Raw genomic sequence first — 22,508 nt, forward strand, 5'->3', positions numbered from 1 at the left:
AGGCAGAGTTTCCATAGCTATCCCACTTGCATTGTTCGGGATTACAACACAGATCTACAATTTATAAAGAGCAGCTGCCCTGTTCGGTCCAGTTCAGTTTCAGTTTACAAGATTAAATATAAGAAAAGTTACGAAACATAACACTACGCTCTACAAGCATCCGTTATACTCACCTACACTCTACGATTACACACACGACACAATTCTCACATCCGCAAGGAAGGAGACGTACAGGGCGGAGGAAGGACACCCTTAGATGGCTGAACTCACCCCACTGTGCAGTGAAGCGCCAAATAAACTGGTATAGACGTGCGTATTCAAATACAGCGATATGTTAACAAGCAAAATACGGCGCTGCCCTCGGCAACGCCTATATAAGACAAAAAGTGTCTTGCACAGATAAGTTGCTGCTGCTAGAATGACAGGTTATCACGATATAAGTGAGTTTGAACGTGTTGTTACAGTTGATGCACGAGCGATGGAACACAGCACGTCCGAGGTAGCGAAGAAGTGGGAATTTTCCCGTACGACCATTTCACGAGCGTGCCGTGAATATCAGGAATCCGGTAAAACTTCAAATCTCCGACATCGCTCTCCGCCCGAACGGCCACGAAGGCCCAACGGTACCGACCGGCCGCCGTGTCATCCTCAACCTACAGGCGTCACTGGATGTGGATATGGAGGGGCATGCGGTCAGCACACCGCTCTCCGGCCGTATGTCAGTTTACGAGACCGGAGCCGCTATTTCTCGATCAATTAGCTCCTCAGTTTGCTTCACAAGGGCTGAGTGCACTCCGATTGCCAACAGCGCTCAGCACACCGGATGGTCACCCATCCAAGTACTAGCCCAGCCCGACAGCGCTTAACTTCGGTGATCTGACAGGAACCGGTGTTACCACTGCGGCAAGTCCATTGGCTCCGACATGGCTGCAGCCGGAAAAGAGATCCTGCAAGAACGGGACCAACGGTGATTGAAGAGAATCGTTCAACGTGACATAAGTGCAACTCTTCCGCAAACTGTTGCAGATTTCAATGCTGGGCCATCAACAAGTGTCAGCGTGCGAATCATTAAACGAAACATCTTCGATATGGGCTTTCGGTAGGCCCATTCTTGTACCCTTGACGACTGCACGACGCCTCGCCTGAACCCCTCAACATCGACGTTGGACTGTTGATGACTAGAAACATGTTGCCAGGTCAGACGAGTCTCGTTTCAGACTGTATCGAGAGGATGGACGTGAGCGGGTATGGAGCAACCTCATGAATCCATGGACCTTGCATGTCAGTAGGGGACTCTTCAAGCTGGTAGATGCTCTGTAATGGTGTGGGGCGTGTGTAGCTGGAGTGATACGGGATCCCTGATAAGGCTAGATACCACTCCGACAAGTGACACGTACGTAAGCATCCTGTCTGATCACCTGCATGCATTCATGTCCATTGCGCGTTCTGACGGACTTTAGCAATTCCAGCAGGACAATGCGACACCCCACACGTTCAGAATTGCTACAAAGTGGCTCCAGGAACACTCTCCTGCATTTAAATACTTCCGCTGGCCACCAAATTCACCCAGACATGAACATTATTGACCATATCTGGAATGCCTTGCAACGTGCTGTCCAGAAGATATCTCCACTCCCTCGTATTTTTAAGGATTTAGGGACAGCCCTGTAGGATTGATGGTGTCATTTTCCTCCAGCCCTGCATCAAACTTCAGTCGAATCCATCCCACCTCGTGTTGCGGCTCTTCTGTGTGCTCGCGGGGACCATACACGATATTTGGCAGGTGTACCAGTTTTTTTGGCTCTTCAGTGTACACCACAGCCAACAACAGTATAAAAAATGTAATTTGTATTTGTTGTCAAGCACGCCACAGGACCTGGTAGAGCAGTTGAACGGAATTGATAGCATCTTCAAAAGAGAATTCGCTGAGGCGACAAAAAACGTAGGATAGGGATATGCACATATGCACATATAGCGTCTCTAAGGGATAGAAGCGCTGTGCATTGGCGGATCTGTCATTTGTATCCAAGTGATTCACGGGAACTAACAGACTTTGAATGAAGAATGTCATTTGGAGCTAGACTCATTGGACACTCCGTTTCGAAAATCGTTAGGGAATTCCATATTCCTAGATCCACAGTGCCAACAGTGTGCCGAGAATACATTTCAGGCATTACCTTTTTACCACGGAGAACGCAGTGACCCACGGCATTCAGTTAACGACCGAGTGCAGCGGAGTTTGCGTACAGTTGTCTGTACTGGCAGACAAGCAACATTTTGTGAAATAACCACAGAAATGAATTTGGGACGTATGACGAATGTATCAGTTGAATAGTGCTGCGAAATTTGGCGTTAATGGGCTATGGCAGCAGACGACCGACGCGAGTGCCTCTGCCTCTACTGAGCTCGTGATCACATCGGTTGCGCTGTAGATGACTGGGAAACCGTGGTCTGGTCAGTCCCGATTTCAGCTGGTAAGAGCTGATGGTAGGACTCGATTGTGGCGCAGAGTCCACGACACCCAACTTTGTCAATAAGGCTGTGTGTAAGCTGGTGATGACTCTATAATGGTGTGGGCTGTGGGTGCATGGAATGTACTGATTCTCTGGTCCAAGTGAACCGATCGTTGACAAGAAACGGTTAAGGGACATCCACTAAGCGCCGCGCGGGATTAGCCGAGTGGTCGAGGGCACTGCAGTCGTGGACTGTGCGGCTGGTCCCGGCGGAGGTTCGAGTCCTCCCTCGGGCATGGCTTTGTGTGTTTGTCCTTAGGATAATGTAGGTTAAGTAGTGTGTAAGCTTAGGGACTAATGACCTTAGCAGTTAAGTCCCATAAGATTTCGCACACATTTGAAAACTTTTGAACATCCACTAAGTACTTGAGGCTTTCTTTTCAAAATTACGATTCCCTGTCCTTCGGTGGCGAAAAGTGACGGGGCACCCCCCGCCACTCCTCCTACATCAGAATTATCGGTCAAGGGTGCAGACCAGCGGGAAGACACGATAAAATTTAATTTGGTCATTTATTTCAACATAAATTTATAATGTAGTTATTAACCATTTAAATCAACCGAAAAACATGTTTAATAACAGAAGTTAGAAAAATTCTTATTTAAGTAATATATTTTATTCACTTCTCTTTAAAATAAAATACATTATTTGTCTCTAAGAAAAGTTGGCAACCTTAGACATGGTTCATGAATGACCGAAAAGACTGGGAAAGTAGGTAAATGAAATTACTCAAACCGGGAGACTGATTGAAAACATTCATATAAATGCCGTAACTGTCACATCAAGCAAAACCAATCAAACCCGGAGAATGAGTGAAAACATTCATGGCCGCAGAGGCTAGTCATTCCGTGTTTCAGTTGACTACAGAAACCCACCGAACTAAAGAACCACCGACTAGCCAATCGCTTGTTAAAATCCGTCGGTTATCCCATCACTTACGCCAAGTATTGAAGGCTCATTGCATCTCATTCACTCAGTGGCCCAACGACTCTTTTGGCAACCCGTCTTCGTGTGGAAATGTACTAAACCCGTTGGCGACAAACAAATCCGATCTCGACTTTTCAGGCTTTCCCTACAGACCTGTTGCAAATATACTTATCAGATTTGTCGCCGGGTAACAGTGTGCAAGCCCCACAACATTTCATCGGCACAAACTGTTGCGACTTCTTCAGGTGGTGGTACTTCCTGTAAACACTGCGGCATGACACCACTGGTGATGATCGTGAAGCGGCAACGAAATTTATCAGGCAGGAGCAGGAATTAGCATGCGAGGGGAGACGCTGATCGTTGACCGCTCCTGTGGTTAAAAGCTAAATTAAATGTCTGCAGTGCGCTGCGTCGAGTCAAATATCGAAGGATTCTGTTTCTCCCGTTTAAATTTAATAATAGCCAGTGCTATCCATGCAGTACCTAGTAGAAATCATGCATCTCTGTTGATAAGATTGTCCGCTGCACAGATTCGTTCGACCTCCTTGAAAACGCAATCCCAGAATGATAATGCTGAAGATAAAACTTCATTCTTCTCGTAAAACATGCGTTGTCTTGTATTCAGGCAATGCTTCGCTACCTCTGCGTACTGTGTTGACCCAAGCGGGTACGGCGGTAGTGTTCAATACAATGTTCTTGCACGGTGCGACTTGTCTGTCCAATATAAGATTTCTCACACTAGAGTGGGATCTTATAAACGTCACGTTTTGTAAAGCCAAGATGTTCTCTGACTAAACACAACAAATTCCTCACTTTTGCTGCAGTTTGAAAATCGCCCTTGATGCTATGTCACTCGGGGTTTTTCCTATGCTTAAAATACGGGAAGAAAACAGTAGCAGTTGGTGACTCACCATCTTTATTTACGTCCCTACATTGAACTCGCTTTGTTCAGAACGCGTTGTGTATGTGTTTATCAGATAAATATAGGAAGTCCCGATGTCAACGCAATAGGACACCTTTGGAATGAGCTAGAGTGTTCTAAGCAGATCTCAAGCCATCATAAAGGGAAGGTTGGACACACCCAGTATTAATGTCCACCAACAGATGTCGGGATACTTTTGATCAGGTAGTGTACGCACTGTGTCTCGTCTATGGCTGCCATATATTTGAGTAATATTCAAGTATGGGCAGTGGAAGTCTTGGTATGCAATCTCTTCTGCGGACAAACTGTGTTACCCATTACCCTACTAATAAATTGTAGCCTGCCATTCGCTTCACCTACAACTGAGCCTGCGTGGTGGTTGCTCTTTATATCTGTGGAGCGAAAGGAAGCCATGGTTTAACGCTTCGTGAGCTGAAGAATTTTGCAAGGCTTTTCATTAGGAGCTAGTTGCGAATTTTCACATCAGACTGATATTTTATCAGCCTACATATTATTGTAATTTTACCCCAAAGAAATTATTCGTAGCTGAATATACCATCTGATAAAAGCCTGATATTGCAGATAATGTTAACTGCTAATTAATTAATGTGCAACATGAAGATCAACATTTATATCATTCTCCTGTGGTCAGCACAGGTTTGAGAATATTTTCCCAAGAAAGTCAAATATAATTTGCCCTCCCCCTTTCTCCATCCCTCATACATTACTTGTCGTTCTTTAGGCCCTTCGTAAGACCTTTTAAAATAAATCTAAATGTAGTGAGTGGGGAAATGGGCTGTTTCTGTTACTAATTATGACACACCATGTGCACAAGTTTGCACTAGAAGCGCCTGTGGCTCCCCAAGCAGCAACTTTTGTCGCTTGGGCCTTAAACCAGATCTGCTGGGGCACACGGGATTTTAGTTCAGATCCTGTGCAAGAATCTCCATCCCCAACAATGTCCTCGTCAGGAAGTCTTCGGTCTGGTCGGAAACGTGGTTCAAATGGCTCTGAGCACTATGGGACTCAACTGCTGTGGTCATCAGTCTCCTAGAACTTAGAACTACTTAAACCTAACTAACCTAAGGACATCACACACATCCATGCCCGAGGCAGGATTCGAACCTGCGACCGAAGCAGTTGCACGGTTCCGGACTGCGCGCCTAGAACCGCGAGACCACCGCGGGCGGCTCGGAAACGTGGTTAGATATCCTATAGAAAGACATTTTCTGTAGAAGGCGACAATGTGGCACTGAAACAAATGCACTTGTTTTCCCTGTATCTATGTCACCTGGAATGAGTGAAGGGGGTAAGCCGAGTTCTGCATGATTCCGGTTTCAGAATGCATGCTGTTTTCCACGGAGATGCATATTTTGTTCCAAATACAGGGTGGTTGTAATTTAATTTTTGCTATTTGAGAGCGCCCCCATGTAAAACAAGCGATCACAGGCCGGCTAAACTTTATGGAAACACTTGTAAGAACATGCAGAAGAAAAACAACGAGTACACCAGTGAAAGAAACATATTTTAATTTCCACACGAGAGAGTAGCATTTGTTAATTATGTATCATATTTACGTAGCAGGTTACAAGCGTTGCTCAATGTGACGGCCACCTGCATCCACGATAGTCTGGAACCACACTAGAGACACCACTCCACAATTTTGTTCAACAATTTTCGAACGATGGACCATGCAACGTTCAGCTGTCGTGACATAGCTCATGTAGTGCTTGAAGATCGCTCATTACGTCCAAGTTTCTCAGCCATGGCAACAATAACTTCTTTAACAATTTGTGGCGCAACCGGGCTTGGATCTCTCTCAGGAGAAAGTCCCAAATCAAGAGTTGACTCGAACTTCCGAATCATGTTCTTTAACCACAGTGCGGAAAGAGGACCTCCCCGTATTCCCTTAATGCGTCGATACTCGCGAAGAGTAGCAGCAATATTGCTGTTGTTTTGATAAAACAGCTTTTCGAGTAAAGCTCTGCTCAACTTGTTCAGACCCGTGTTCACTGTCTGCAACAGCACTGCACACTGATGCTTGAGTTTCAACCGTACATCACCTAACGGCAAGTCATGACACTAACACTACTAAAAACGCAAGTCATGCAGGACACAGGCTCGGCGTCTTTCCTATGAAGCCGGCCTGAGTGGCCGTGCGGTTCTAGGGGCTACAGTCTGGAGCCGAGCGACCGCTACGGTTGCAGGTTCGAATCCTGCCTCGGGCATGGATGTGTGTATGCTGTCCTTCGGTTAGTTAGGTTTAATTAGTTCTAAATTCTAGGCGACTGATGACCTCAGAAGTTAAGTCGCATAGTGCTCAGAGCCATTTGAACCATTTCTTTCCTACAAAGTTGCGCGCCCATACGTCAAATAGTTCTCCGTTTACACTGGCTCAAGTAGCGGAAGTTTAATTATAATCACCCTGCATGATGTTTGAATGAGAATACTGTCACATGCCTTTAATTCAGGCACTAGAGAGTGTAAGTTGCTCAAAACAAAGTGTTCACAAAATACTGTTACGTTATATATACTAAGATGGTATCTGTTCTTTCTGACACGTCCGAAAGAACAGATACCATCGGTGACCATGCAGCTCGTTAGAATGAAATTACAATGAAATGAACACCCTTAGCTGCTTACAGGCGTTGACATACGTCAACGGAGACAGATGAAAATGTGTGCCCCGACCGGGACTCGAACCCGGGATCTCCTGCTTATATGGCAGACGCTCTATCCATCTTCTTCTATTCTTCTTTAATTCTCATTTTGTTCGTTTTCGTTCGTTGTATGTGCACGGGGCGGACGTCATAAGACATCCGTTTAAGTTCGTCTTTGATCGGTTAACTCAGTTTTTTTTATTACGGCTACTAACCCTCAGACGGAACACGCTGAGCTACCGTGCCGGCAAAACCACCGAGGACACAGACGAACGCGCGACTGCAGGGATTTATCTCTGGCACGCCTCCCGCGAAACCCACATTCTAAACGTATTGTCCCGAACTACATTCGTAGTGCCCCCGCCCATTATACTCATTTACTGCCAATTCCCGTAATGTAGCGCGGGACAATACGTTTAGAATGTGGGTTTCGCGGGAGGCGTGACAGAGATAAGTCCCTGCATTCGCACTATCCTCTGTGTCCTCGGTGGCTCAGATGGATAGAGCGTCTGCCATGTAAGCAGGAGATCCCGGGTTCGAGTCCCGGTCGGGGCACACCTTTTCATCTGTCGCCGTTGACGTATGTCAACGCCTGTAAGCAGCTAAGGGTGCTCATTTCTTTGTAATTTCATACTGTTACGTTATTTAAAATACGTGTATAGATATCGTGGATGTTTCCTACGGATGAGAAGAGATGAGCGCAAGGACGCAACGTTATACGGACGGCTGCTGTCAGCTACGGTTATCAGTTCGCTTGGGGCGACGTCAGCGGATGGCAGACTTCCTGCTTGCTGGTACCCGCGAGAGAGCGACCAACACCCGCCGCCGCAGCTCAGCCCATGCGACGTGACCTCGCGGGTGCCGGCAGTTAACCCGTGGCACTCGGCCAAACACGGCTCCACCCCAGCCTGCTTCGCCTTCCCTGCGAGATAGCTGCAACTGCGTCTACGTCTCTACTCTGAAGAATTGTACTTCTGGTACCTCTGGTACCGCCTTGGCCGAGCGGTTCTAGGCGCTTCAGTCTGGAACAGCGCTACTGCTACGGTCGCAGGTTCGAATCCTGCCTCGGGTATGGCTGTGTGTGATGCCCTTAGGTTAGATAGGTTTAAGTAGTTATAAGTCTTGGGGTCTGATAGCCATTTGACCCTCTGTCAAATCCCCTCCGCTCCTGGATTCTTCGAATGAATCTCCACCTGACATCCGCTTCTGTTCCAAATACTTTTGTGTGCACTTTCCACGTCAGTTTCCTTCGGACTGCTACTCGTACAGGTCTTACTCTTTCCAGCCGTTTATTGTCAAGAACGTAATTGAAATGAAAGGGATTTTCCTGCTTATTTATGAGCACTCCGTTAGATTTGATTACTTTCAGGATTTAATACCAGCGCCTTGTGACTTAACGATCATTGCACTCTCATTTAAGTATATGGCCGAAAGAGTCAGACTTCAAGAATTGTGAAACGAACCCTATCGTCGAGGTCCGTGTGCCACAAAGAGCACAGATTCGCCACGAGATGGGGAAATTCACAGGCGTCTATTGTCGCTGAATGAGGTTCAAATGGTTCCAATGGCTCTGAGCACTTTGGGACTTAACATCTGTGGTCATCAGTCCCCTAGAAGTTAGAACTACTTAAACCTAACTAACCTAAGGACATCACACACTTCCATGCCCGAGGCAGGATTCGAACCTGGGGCCGTAGCGGTCACGCGGTTCCAGATTGAAGCGCCTGGAACCGCATGGCCACACCGACCGGCCGCTGAATGAGGCCTAAGCGCTGTAGTGTGGGAGTGAGACAGACGAGAACCTACATCATAGGGAAACCCCGTAGAAGGTGTTTGTGGCCAGGGAGACATAGCAGTGTTAAATATGGCGGACCTAAGATCAGCCATAAATTCTTTAGTAATGCAGGGGTGAAGCCACAGAAATTTTAATCTGCCTTCCTCCATAGATTGTCATGTTGATCCCAACGAAACTTGAACATTGATCATATCATTAATAGTTTAGGATTTACTGTCAAAGTGAAATCAACTAGTTTTGTAACAAAGACCTGAATACTACAAGACCCTGTTCATTCCGTTCAACTGCTCTTCCAAGTCCTTTGCTGTCTCTGACAGAATTACAATGTCATCGGCGAACCTCAAAGTTTTTATTTCTTCTCCATGGATTTTAATACCGACTCCCAACTTTTCTTTTGTTTCCTTTATTGCCTGCTCAATATACAGTTTGAATAACATCGGGGATAGGCTACAGCCCCGTCTCACTCCATTCCCAACCATCGCTTCCCTTTCATGTCCCTCGACTCTTATAACTGCCATCTACTTTCTGTACAAGTTGTAAATAGCCTTTCACTCCCTGTATTTTACCCCTGCCACCTTCAGACTTTGAAAGAGAGTATTCCAGTCAACATTTTCAAACGCTTTCTCTAAGTCTACATGTGCTAGAAACGTAGGTTTACCTTTCCTTAATCTAGCTTCTAAGATAAGTGTAGTGTCAGTATTGCCTCACATGTTCCAATATTTCTACGGAATCCAAACTGATCTTCCACGAGGTCGGCTTCTATCAGTTTTCCCATTCGTCTGTTCAGAATTCTTGTCAGTATTTTGCAGCCGTGAATTATTAAACTGATAGTTCGGCAATTTTCACATCTGTCAACACCTGCTTTCTTTGGGATTGACATCATTCACACAATTCATAGAAAACACTTGCCATGTGTGGACTAGCTTTGTCCTGTGGAAAAATGGCACCACCTTTCTGTCGCATGAGAGGTAACATATGAGAACACATGATGTCTGTGGAATACTGTTGTGCCGTCGCGTCCCCTTAGTCACTACTAGCCCTAGCATGAAGTCAAACAATATGGCGCCCACACCATGACGGCAGCAATAAAACCACTGTGCATGTCCAAAATACTGCAAGACTGGAACCTCTCCCCAGGTCGCCACCGTACTGACCAGCGACGGTCATCCCCTGTTGTGCAAAATCGCGATACACTGATGAACACTATGCGACGTCATTAATGAGCAGTCCACGCTACCCAGTGATGGCAGCAATCCAGGTGCCATCGTTTGTGTTGTGGTGTTAACTGAAGACTACTCATGGGCCGGTAATTCCCCACTGCAGCTGTTGCTAGTCTCCGAAGGGTGGTGTGAAATGACACAGAATGTTACTGAGAGTACATTACGGCTGGAGCAGATATGCAGCGGCTACGATGGGATTGGTGCACAGAACGGCGATCCTTCCTTGTGGTGGTCACGTCGACTGGAACCTTGACGGAGAGTATGCCTGCCCTCACGTTCCCATGCAGCCCAACATAGGGCCACTGTCGCAGCCGAATGCGCCACAGATCTGGGTACTGCTTCCCAAATGCAGACCTACAATGAGACCCGTTTCAAACTCTATTACGTACTGATACCGCTGTCTCACACGAGTACAGGGCATCTCCTTGTTCTTCACAGTGATAACGTAACATCTCACACTATTCGCATCCCTTATACACCTTTCCACGCATGGTAACAGCACTAAACACGATCAATATTAACGAGCTCTGGTGGCCGTTCTACCTGCAACTTTAATTATTTGTATACTTACGATGCAAGAGAAATACCGACGTCAGCCGAAATCCCCAACTCGTCGCACACTACTTTCGCAGCAGAGCTCCCTGTCCCCTTCCTCACCGCTCGCAGCATCTTGCATGGTTCCCGTATGAGGTTGGACATAGCATGCATCCACAATGAAGATAACATGAAACTGCGTCAAGGCTTGGATATTTATATTGCCTGTGCGGTGAACAGTAATTTACATATCTGTCTGTGGTGTCTACGTGTACGAATTACATTGAAATAGCACCATGTCTTCTGGTTGATTCACTTTCTTGTCATCCAGTGTATAACCTAAAATGCACGAGCAGTATGACCCAACTTCTTGTGTTATCCATCTTATGCATTACATATACAAGAGGAAAGGGACTGTTGAGAAAAGGAATATTCACCTTAACTATATGAAACTGAAACATATGTTGCTTTTCTACATAACCTCCATGCACATCAACCCACTTCGTCCAACTTTTCACAAGTTTTTGATTACGTCGGAAAAAGGTTTTTCGTTGCACCTGCAACTAATTTTGCACCGCATTAATGATTTCTGCATCGTTGCTAATGTTTTTCCCTTGAGCGCTTCCCGCAATGGTCCAAACATACGGAAATCGCTTGGAGCTAGATCTGGACTGTATGGCGGGTGTTACAGCAATTCGAATCCCAACTCCTTCATTGTTTCGGCCGTCCTTTTGGCAGAATGTGAACTAGCGTTATCTTCCTGCAGGATGACATCCTTCCGCAATTTTCCGCGCCGTTTACATCTGACTGCAGATTTCAGTTTAGTACGCAGCACATCACAATAGTTCTCACTCTTCACAGTTTCGCCTCTTGGGGTGAAATGGTCGGCTACCACATCTTCCATGTCCCAGAATAGCGTTAGCATAATCTTACCAGCTGATGACTGACGCTTAAATTTCATAGTATCTGGTGATGGCGGATGTTTACAGACCACGCTCACAGTCTTACTTTCCGGTTCGTGATGATTCATCCACGTTTCGTCTACGGTAACGATTAACTGTAAAAATCCATCTCCCTTACGATGGCCGGCCGGAGTGACCGATTGGTTCTAGGCTTTACAGCCTGGAACCGCACGATCGCTACGGTCGTAGGTTCGAATCCTGCCTCGGGCATGGATGTGTGTGATGTCCTTAGGCTAGTTAGGTTTAAGTAGTTCTAAGTTCTAGGGGACTGATGACCTCAGATGTTAAGTCCCATGGTGCTCAGAGCCATTTGAAACATTTGAACCTTACAATTATAACTGGCCAAATGTTTACGAGAGATGTCCATCCTTTGCGCTTTATTCTGCACTGAGTATTCTTTCAGGATCCATCTTGCACACACTTTCCGAAAATTTAGGCTGTCACGTAAGTTGGAAAACGCTGAACCGTGACTGGTTCGTGAAGTACTGGCGATACCGTCCACTGCGATTCGTCTGTCTTCCATCATCATACCCTCAGCGACTTCCAAATTGTCCTCATTTGTCGATAGCCTACCCGATCTTTCCTCGTTACACACAGAAGTTCTTTCCTGTCTAAAGCACTCTATCCATTCGTAGATCTTGATTCGCAATAAACAACTGTCGCCATACTTAGCTTGCATTCGATGAATAATTTCCGCTACGGTCGCAGGTTCGAATCCTGCCTCGGGGATGTGTGTGATGTCCTTAGGTTAGTTAGGTATTTGCTAGGCTGAGTGAATACGCTCCAGATCCTCCCACCACACAAATATCTGAGGTGATCACTAAGAACAGAATCCTTGGTCTTCATGTGTGTAGCCAATGGTGCTAATTGCCATACCACGGAGGCCGCCTTCCACCATAGGTAGCTGTATAAGTTGTAGCCTACTTTCCCTCTTGGTCATCAGCAATCTGGGTACTATTTGAGACCTTAACTTTTCCCGTTGAGTTGTATGTTCAAATAACTTACGGGTTTGCAGCCGAGTGACGTCGACCACCGCCGATATTTCGACAGGAGCACATCCTGCCATTCTCAAGGCACAACTGCCAGGGTGTGCTCCTGTCGAAATATCGGCGATGGTCGACGACGTCATCCGGCAGCAAACCCGTAAGTTATTTGGGTACTATTTGTTACTAGCGCCTAATGAGAACATGAACCAAGAACCATACGTCAAGTCCCAAACCCGTAATGTAAAGGTAGACGACACGAAATTAAGTACTGTTACGAAAGTCAAGTTGGGAAGTGAATCTTTTTATTCTGTTATCAATTTCGATCGACAAGCTCGTTCTCAAGTTACAAACCTCAGCTTAGCGTTTTGATGTATTGACCATTTGTTCACAACTTCCTGAACAAATTCTCAGGATGGTGCATGGAGCGGGGGAAAAGCCCAGTTTACTCGGAAGTGACGTCGAAATAACGTGTATCTGTCCTCCACCGAGTTTTACGGAATGACTACATATTCCGAAATAAAGAGCCAGATATTTGTAACAAGCAAGAATACAAATGTAATTACTGTCTATTTGACCTGCAGAAGTTTAAGCTTTATCATTTTTAGGTCCCTATCTTACCACACTCTCGGATATCACCATACATTCGGAAAAAACAGCCAATTTTTTGTGAGAAGCAAGAGTACGTCATTATTGCTCGTTTCATTCACAAAAATTCAATCTTTCGTTTTTTAATCAGACTGATGTCACGGAAAAGACTAAACTCGCTCCTAAGAGAGACCGCTCTTATATTTAAATAACATAGAATAGTGCACAAAATATCTCTATCACATTTACAAGAAAGTCCCAAAATATTTTAAAAACACGAGATGCAAAAAAAAAAAAAATTAGAAACTAACAGAATACAAACCTACTTCTTTCGACTCCGTAACGCCGCATCTCTTATAACCACAGCATGGTGAACACACAATTTTCAACAACGATATGGTTCATCTTAGAATCTCCTGAAGGCCTTTACCGCTATTTATCATTAAGTGAAATTTACTCATAACAAATGGTACCGAGAGTGATGTGTTTGTGATAAATCTCCAATACACTGTTGCTTTGAAACGGTACACCGTCATAATATGAAAGTTAGAATACAAAAGTAAAGAAATATAACGACAACCAATATGGCGTATCCAGAGTTCTTTATTTTTCGCCTGCTATTGAGTTTAGTGGTAGCGTCGAGTTATATGGAAGACACGTCATTTTGACTTCACTTTCACGTAAGCCAGGAGTTGCAACCTATGTTGACAGCAGCCATAAAACACGAGCGAGCCGAAGTCGTCCGTCTTGCGCTGATCGAGAACCAGGAGGTCCTCGTTCAGGACGCTGTGAACAATTAGTGCCACGATTTCGATAATGACGGTTCTGCACCAAGTTCAAAACATGAAAGGTCTTTCATGCTTCTAGCCTTTTTTGTTTGTGTTAAGTATGAACAGAAGCACACGTTGAACGTATTTAGCTGATGTCATTTAAGTGCTTAATTTGAAAAACGAGCACATGTAAAGACAGTGAAGTCACGAAAACGTAGGAAGTGGTCACTTTCTAGAAATTGGTAAGACACGTAACTATCTTACTAAACAGTTCTCAATTGTCCTTAGATATCAGAAATGTCGAAGAGTGAGATATACATATTACCTGTGAAGTACTTATGTAATTACATAACTACACCCGGACTGTGATGTTATTGATAGAGTATCTTCTTATCTTTTAAATCAGTACTACGGTTTTGTTATTTTTTGTACACATGTCTGGAGTGCACTGTCCTGTGCTTAGAAAGTCAGTTGGTGTGGGATCATGTAGTGGTGAAAATTGTGACACTCGTAATTATACTTGAAGGCTAGACATTACAATTAACGACACAAGTTACATGTGCTTCTTACTCTCCTGTAACAACACAGTACGCTGAGGTAACGAAAGTCATGGGATAGCGATATGCACGTACACAGAAGACGGTAGTATTGCTTATACAAGGTATAAAAGGGCAGTGTTTCGCGGAGCTGTCAGGAGATTCATGTTAGGAGTTCCGACGTGGTTATGGCCACACAACGGGAATTAAGAGATTTTGAGAACGGCATGTTAGTCGGAGCAACGGCCTTGCCACAGTGGATTCACTGGTTCCCGTCAGATCACCGAAGTTAAGCGCTGTCGGGCGTGGCCGACACTTGGATGGGTGACCATCCGGGCCGCCATGCGCTGTTGCCATTTTTCGGGGTGCACTCACCCTCGTGATGCAAATTGAGGAGCTACTCGACCGAATAGTAGCGGCTCCGGTCAAAGAAAACCATCATAACGACCGGGAGAGCGGTGTGCTGACCACATGTACCTCCTATCCGCTGAGGATGACACGGCGGTCGGATGGTCCTGATGGGCCACTTGTGGTCTGAAGACGGAGTACTTATGTTAGTTGGAGCTAGACACATGGGACATCCCTTTAGGAATTCTTAGGGAATTCAATATTCCGAGATCGACAGTGTCAAGAGAGCGCTGAGAATGCCAGTCTTCAGGCTTTGTCTATCGTCACCGGCAACGCAGTGGCCGACGGCCTTCACTTAAGGGCCGGCCGCGGTGGTCTCGCGCTTCTAGGCGCGCAGTCCGGAACCGTGCGCCTGCTACGGTCGCAGGTTCGAATCCTGCCTCGGGCATGGATCTGTGTGTTGTCCTTAGGTTAGTTAGGTTTAAGTAGTTCTAAGTTCTATGGGACTAATGACCACAGCAGTTGAGTCCCATAGTGCTCAGAGCCATTTGAACCATTTTTTTTTTTTCACTTAAGGACCGACAGCAGCTGCATTTTCTTACAGTTTTCAGTGCTAACAGACAAGTTGCGCCGTGCGAAATAACCGCGTAGTCAATGTGGAACTTACGACGAACGTATCCGTTTAGACAGCCCGGCGAAATGTAGCATTAATGGCCTACGGCACCAGATGACTGACGCGAGTGCCTTTGCTGCAGCGCCTGTCCTGGGTTCAGACCATATCGGATGGATCATAGACGACTGGAAAACAGTGGCGTGGTCAGATAGTCCCGATTTCAGTTAGTAAGAGCAAATGGAAGGTTTCAGTATGGCGTATATCACACGAAGCAATGGACCCAAGCTGCCAAGAAACCACTTTGCAAGTTATCAGTGGCTCCATAATGCTGTGGGCTGTGTTTACAAGGAATGGACTGACTTCTCTGGTCCAATTAAACTGATCATTGACTGTAGATGGTTATGTTCGTCTACGTGAGGACCATTTACACCCATTCGTGGACTTCATGTTCCCAAACAACGATGCCAAGTCACCGAGCCATAGCTGTTCGCGATTGGTTTGAAGAACATGGACAACTCGAGCGAATGACTTCGCCAGCCAGATCGCCAGACATGAATCCCATCAATACATACATACATCAATACATACATACATCATACATACAATGAAGGCTTTCACTACCGGATGTTTCAGCTGCCGAGAATTCTTCCGGGTAGTATGGCCGTGGTCCATGGAACTCTTCTATTCCTGACCTTTCCTCCAAAGCTACGTTGAACATCTTCGGAGGTGCTCCTGGTTGTGCTGAGTCTTGCTTTATCGGACATAATCGAGAGTTCAGTTCGTGTACAAAATCCTGCACCGGCAACACTTTCGCAATTACGGACCTCTATAGAGACATGGCATGGCTCAATATTTGTGCAAGGGACTATCAATGACTTGTTGAATCCGTTGCACACCTGGCAAGAGAAGGCCCGACGCAATATTAGGAGGTATCCCAAGACTTTTGGCGCCTTAGAGCATATTTTTTAAACGTTCTATAAATGAGGGAAAAACGTAATTTTAGAGACGGTCAGCAAATATTAGTCCGCAGTAGTATTAATAAACGGCGGCAGCATCGTGATCTGTCCAGTTACATCAGCTCGGAGGAAGCAACGCTGCGTCCTGCAGCGATGAAGCAATGTCGCGGGTCTGCAGGCAAACAAGAGCTCCCGCTGCAATATCCGCCGCGATATACGTACGCTGTGCACCCTGCAGTGGCCCGCGATAAAAAGTGCCGGGAATCGCCGGCCGCTGTGTCGTGGCGAAACTGAGATCCGTCATTTCCCAAGGGGAATAACCAATGTACGGAACAGAGGCAAGCGTTCCATCTCTCTCTCAAACTCCACAACTTTCGTTGAGCCGAAGCCCTCAAATCTCCTCCGGGACCAAATACTTAAGAGTGATCACACTCATGGTTGTCAGCAATAGCTTTACCCAAACAGAGGAGAGACAATGCAAAACTGAAAAAAACTGCTTTGTTTAGTAAACAGTGTAATTCAAAAATAATTTCACAAATTCGGCGGACAAAATTCCTTGCACTAAAAGGAGAAAATGTTGTATCTACATACACAACCCTACCCTATAATTCACATCCAAGTGACTGGCAGAGGCTACTCAGAATAGGAACGGCAGTTATCGCTAAAACGTCCGCTTTTCGATTATATCGTTTTGCTCCACGCCAGCCCAACTTATCCACTCAAAATGACCCGTTTCTAAAATAACAAACTTTCGTTATTTATTTCTTTTCTCCTGTAATAAACGTAGAAATCGAACAAAATTGAAAAATGTTGATTCTCTCCGTTTCAAGATATATAGAATCAAAATATTTTATTCAACAGACAAATAAAAGAAAACTTAACCCCTCCATCGTTCGCTGCTTTACTCGAAAAGTGGTAAGTCGTTGCCAGCCGCGGTGGGAGAGCTGTTCTAGGCGCTTCAGTGCGGAACCGCGCGACTGCTACGGTCGCAGGTTCGAATCCTGCCTCGGGCATGGATGTGTGTGATGTCCTTAGGTTACTTATTTTTAAGTAGTTCTAAGTTCTAGGGGACTGATGACCTCATATGTTAAGCCCCATAGTGCTCAGAGCCATCTGAACCATGTGTGTGTGTGTGTGTGTGTGTGTGTGTGTGTGTGTGTGTGTGTGTTGCTGAATACTACAAACAAATCACCAGCATTCTCCTATTGATTCTAATTTTTTAAACTCTACACAAAAGTCACTTTATAATCGGGGATCATTACACTATTTGCGCAAGATGAATACTGAATGTTGTTGTTGTTGTGATCTTCAGTCCTGAGACTGGTTTGATGCAGATCTCCAGTTACTCTATCCTGTGCAAGCTTATCTCCCAATACTACTGCAGCCTACATCCTTCTGAATCTGCTTAGTGTATTCATCTCTTGGTCTCCCTCTACGATTTTTACCCTCCACGTTGCCCCCCAGTACTAAATTGATCATCCCTTGATGCCTCAGAACATGTCCTACCAACCGATTCCTTCTTATCAATGCTAAAGAGTAAAAAGCGAGTTTTAAGAATTGTGTTTTCCGTGTTAAGCAGAGAAACATATTATGTAGACACAGGCAGCAGATCAGCTGCTTTCTGTTCTTGTTGTGTACTGTAAGTGAACTGTACCATAATCTCCTTCCTTTTTTATTATTTGATATAAATGGCAAAGAGGTATTTAATCTTTTAAACCATATGAAACATTGTGCTTCATTGCTAAGTCACTTGTTAAAAATACTTCTAGACTTTAACTGCTGCGATTCTGCAATACAACGGATGTCCGGTGACTACAATGAGAAACTACCGTATGAATAGGTGGGGGCATGTCTTGCAAATTGCACGTACAAGCGGACGTTAAACCATGACGCACGGCAACAGGGACATTATTGTCACAGGCACGTTGTACCAGTTCTTATGTAGTGGGTTTGTTGGGCGTTCCTGTCGGCATTATTTTTAAAATATCACTGATCGCTTTTCCCATTTTCTGTAACAACATAATATTTCAAACCAATGCAAATTTTACGAATACAAATTACTCCTTTTAAAAAAAAGTTTTATTCAAAAACGAAAAGTTTCAACCCTGCTGCTATGGCTAATTGATATTTAGGTTTTTTTGCTCAGTTATAAGTGAAAAATAAGGAACACCTGTTACAGCCGAGACCAAACAAATATCAAAATTACCGGTTATTTAGAAATAAAATTCCGGTATCAGCTTTAATTGGTCGAATTTTCCCATCCCTGACTTAGGACCAGATTCAGACTATTTCTCGATTGTCCCACTCTCGAATAGTACGATGGAAAAATGAACATCTACATGTTTCCTAGTGCCCACAAGATTGTTGTAGCAAGACTGAATACCATAACATCCAAACCCAGCACAAATAAACACAAAATACATCTATTTAAAAAAGCAGATAAAAATTCACTTGATGTCTTCCTAAGATACAATCTCCCCTCCTTTCAATCTGGCAATGTAAGCGTAGACCAGATATGGTTTAGATTCAAAGAAATAGTATCGAATTTAGCGCTTTCAGTAGTTTCCGCAACGAAACTCTGTCCCGAAATCTGGTAGAAAATCAAAGAGATTCTGGTCGTTCGTAAAGTACACCAGCGGCTAGATGCAATCAATACCTTCACTGCACGATAACAATCGTGATGATACTGATGACAACGCCACTCAAGCAGAGTTCCCAAAATTCCTTCACAATAGAAGACGAAGTAAATATTCCAGAACTCGAATCAAGAACAACTGTCAATATAAGTAACTTAGAAGGCAGCAAAGCAGCTTAAATCATTTAATTAAGACAAGGCCACCGGTCCATATTGTACACTAGTCAAGTTCCTTTCAAAGAATGCTGATACAACATCTTCATACTTAACAATCATGTACAACCGCTCGCTCGTAGAAAGATCCGTATCTAAAGACTGGAAAGTTGCACGAGTCGCACCAATATCCAAGAGAGGAAGAAGGAGTAATCCACTGAATTACAGACCCATATCACTGACGTCGATTTGCAGCAGCATTTTGGAACATATATTATGTTTCAATAGCCGGCCGCGGTGGTCTCGCGGTTCTAGGCGCGCAGTCCGGAACCGTGAGACTGCTACGGTCGCAGGTTCGATTCCTGCCTCGGGCATGGATGTGTGTGGTGTCCTTAGGTTAGTTAGGTTTAAGTAGTTCTAAGTTTTAGGAGACTAATGACCACAGCAGTTGAGTCCCGTAGTGCTCAGTGCCATTTTTTTGTGTTTCAACATTATGAGTTACCTCAAAGGAAACGGTTTATTGACAAACAGCCAGCACGTGTTCTGAAAAATATCGCTCTCGTGAAACACAACTGGCTCTTTATTCTCACGAAATAATGAATTCTATCGACGTGGGATGGCAAATTGATTCCATATTTTTAGATTTTCAGAGAGCTTTAGACACTGTTCCGCACACGCGACTTCTAATGAGATTGCTTGCCTGTGGAGTATCGTCACAATTGCGTGACTGAATTGACGTGTTCCTATCAGAAAGGTCACAGTTCGTGATAATTAACGGAATGGCATCCAGTAAAACAGAATCTACATCTGACGTTTGGTAAGAAGGTGTTACAGGTCCTATGCTGTTCCTGATCTAAATAAGCCTTTAGGAGATAATCTGTGTCGCCCTCTTAAATTATTTGCAGATGATGGTGTCATTTACCATCTTCATCAGTTGATCAAAACAAACTGCAAAAAGATTTAGACAAGATATCTGTATGTTGCGGAAACTGGCAATTGATACTAAACAATGAAAACTGTGAAGTCATCCATGTCAGTACCAAAAGGAAACCGCCAAATTTTGGTTTCACAATAAGTCATATAGATCTAAATGTTGGAAAATCAAATAAATAGTTAGAGACTACAGTTACAAATAACTTAAACTGGGATGATCACGTAGGTAATTTTGTGAGAAAAGCAAATCAAAGACTGCTATTTATTGGCAGAACAATTAGAAAATACAAGTCTATTAAAGAGATTGCTTACACTCTTGTCCGCCCTCTTCTGGAGTATAGCTGTGCGGTATGGGATCCGCATCAGATAGGACAGACGGAGGACATCGAAGTCGAAAACGTCCAGGAAAAGGCAGCTCGTTTTGTGTTAATGAAATATGGGAGAGAGTGCCACGGATACGATACAGGAACTGGAGTGTCAATCATTAAAAGAAAGACCTTTTTCGTTGGGGCAGGACCATCTCAATAAACTTCAGTCACTAACTTTCTCTTCAGAGTGTGAAAGTATTTTGTTGGCGCCCATCTACCTAGGGAGAAATTATCATCACACTAACGTAAGAGAAATCAGAGTTCCAACGGAAAGACATATTCATCGTTTTTCCCGCGCGCAGTTCGAAAGTGGAACGGTAGAGATAGTGCTAGGTGGTGCAATGAACCCTCTGCCGGGGACTTAATTGTGAATTGTAGATTTATTATGTACATGAAGATACAGGTATTCTTCTTTCGTATGTGGGTGTCAGTAAACAAAATGTTTTCCCATTCGGAGGAGAAAACTGGTGGTTGCAATTTTGTGAAAAGATTTCGCCGCAACGAAAAACGGCTTTGCTTTAATAATTGGCACCCCAACGTGCGTACCAATCTCTGACATTTTCTCCCCTATTTTGTGATAATACAAAAAGTGCTGCCCTTCTTTGCACTTTTTCTATTGTCTTTGAGGATATCTTCCTCTTCCTTCCACGCACGCAAAGTATTTGTCGAATCATGGACTGCCGCACCCTTTCAAATGGTTTCTCAGGGCTTCATGAAACGTCGATGAAAAGTTTCTGCATCCGACTTGTCTGCTGCCTAAACCACTTGTTTAAGGTGCTCCCCCACAAAAACAGCGGCAGGGCTTGAACGAGCTCGCTGTCTTCGGCCTGGAAACGCCGTCTAATACTCGGTGCATGCTCGCGTCGACTTCCATCCGTGCGGCCTTAACATAAACGTCGAGTCTCAAATGAATATCCTGCCATGGTTAACCGGAACACTTCCAGTCAACTCACTACAGGACCAGCTGCATAATTACACAAATGAAACGTTGAAGACGGACTAGTGACAAATGCAAGCAAATCTTTTTTGAATGAGTGCACTGAAGATGTTGCGTTGTACCTGGAAAGCCGATCAACGTAAACTTTAATTAAGAACTCGAAAACGAAGGGGTTTATTTTCGTGTATGGAACCCGTCCCCAAAGTTTACGTATCAATGTTTGAATAACAATAACAGAGTTATTAGCTTAGATATGTGCCAGCCACAAGAACTAAATTTTGTAGGAAACATAAAATAGAGAAAAGGGTTAAAATAAGGCACTTCTCGATCATGAAGCGCGACTTAATATCGTTCGTGACTCGATCTGCTTTTCATGTTGTTGAACTCACTGGTGTTACGCGCAATAAAGGGAGGGAGTGAAAAAGCAGCTCTATTGTGCCTTTGCCCACTTCTCTTATTGCCTTCTTCGACGTATTTGACAGTCACACGTCAACACTCGGAATATTATTTGAAGGTCTCACAATTGCCTGATTTTAATGTACTATATACCAATATGTTCAGGAAAGTCGAAAGTACATTATCGAGTAGAAAACAGAAAATTCAAATTTCAACGAATTTCATGTACAATGTCCCCTCAACGCCTTATGTTGGCCGTTCTACCTTTCTCTCAAATTGAAACTGCAATCGTTTACATACTAGCCAATGTACGAAGTAACGTTGTCGTTCACCGTGTCTTATGGCTGCTTCACTTTTTATGTCAGGCTGTGTATATATTCCGCGATCCATCCTGCGGTGCGCGGGAACAGTTGCCGATAAGCCACCCACGAACTCTGATTACCGTGATCATAGTCATCATGCGAGATGTCCGTGGGAGGAAGTAAAACGTTGCCTGGCAGTTATTGCAAAGTACGCTCTCCGATTTTTACAGTAATCCTCTCCATGAATGTCAACAGCTCTCTCCTAGCGTCTGTCATTGGAATCAGCTGAGTATTTTCGATGCCTTCTCGTATTTACTAACCGAGCACACTAATAAAATGTGTACAGCATTTCAACCAATACTGTGCACCTTCAGCTTCCTGCAGCGTAATGATTAATCTTTACGTTTGTGACACGCATCCATGCAAATTCCACTCACACTGAAAGCAGCCGGAATGTGT

General features: G+C 44.5%; 1 protein-coding gene, 1 non-coding gene and 2 pseudogenes across 4 annotated transcripts in view; 2 read left to right on the forward strand and 2 right to left on the reverse strand.

Annotated features, from left to right (window-relative positions):
- The window catches only part of LOC126267162 (uncharacterized), a 554,248-nt gene that overhangs the window by 403,019 nt on the left and 128,721 nt on the right, over positions 1 to 22,508 (reverse strand). The gene's annotated exons all lie outside the window — the stretch shown is intronic.
- On the reverse strand, positions 800 to 917 carry LOC126268313 (5S ribosomal RNA; annotated as a pseudogene).
- On the forward strand, positions 7,502 to 7,575 carry Trnat-ugu (transfer RNA threonine (anticodon UGU)). Its single transcript has one exon. It is a non-coding gene; the product is annotated as a tRNA-Thr (tRNA).
- Positions 14,647 to 14,764, forward strand: LOC126268417 (5S ribosomal RNA; annotated as a pseudogene).

Source organism: Schistocerca gregaria, chromosome 4 (genome assembly GCF_023897955.1).
Source record: "Schistocerca gregaria isolate iqSchGreg1 chromosome 4, iqSchGreg1.2, whole genome shotgun sequence".
Classification (NCBI taxonomy): Eukaryota; Metazoa; Arthropoda; class Insecta; order Orthoptera; family Acrididae; genus Schistocerca; species Schistocerca gregaria.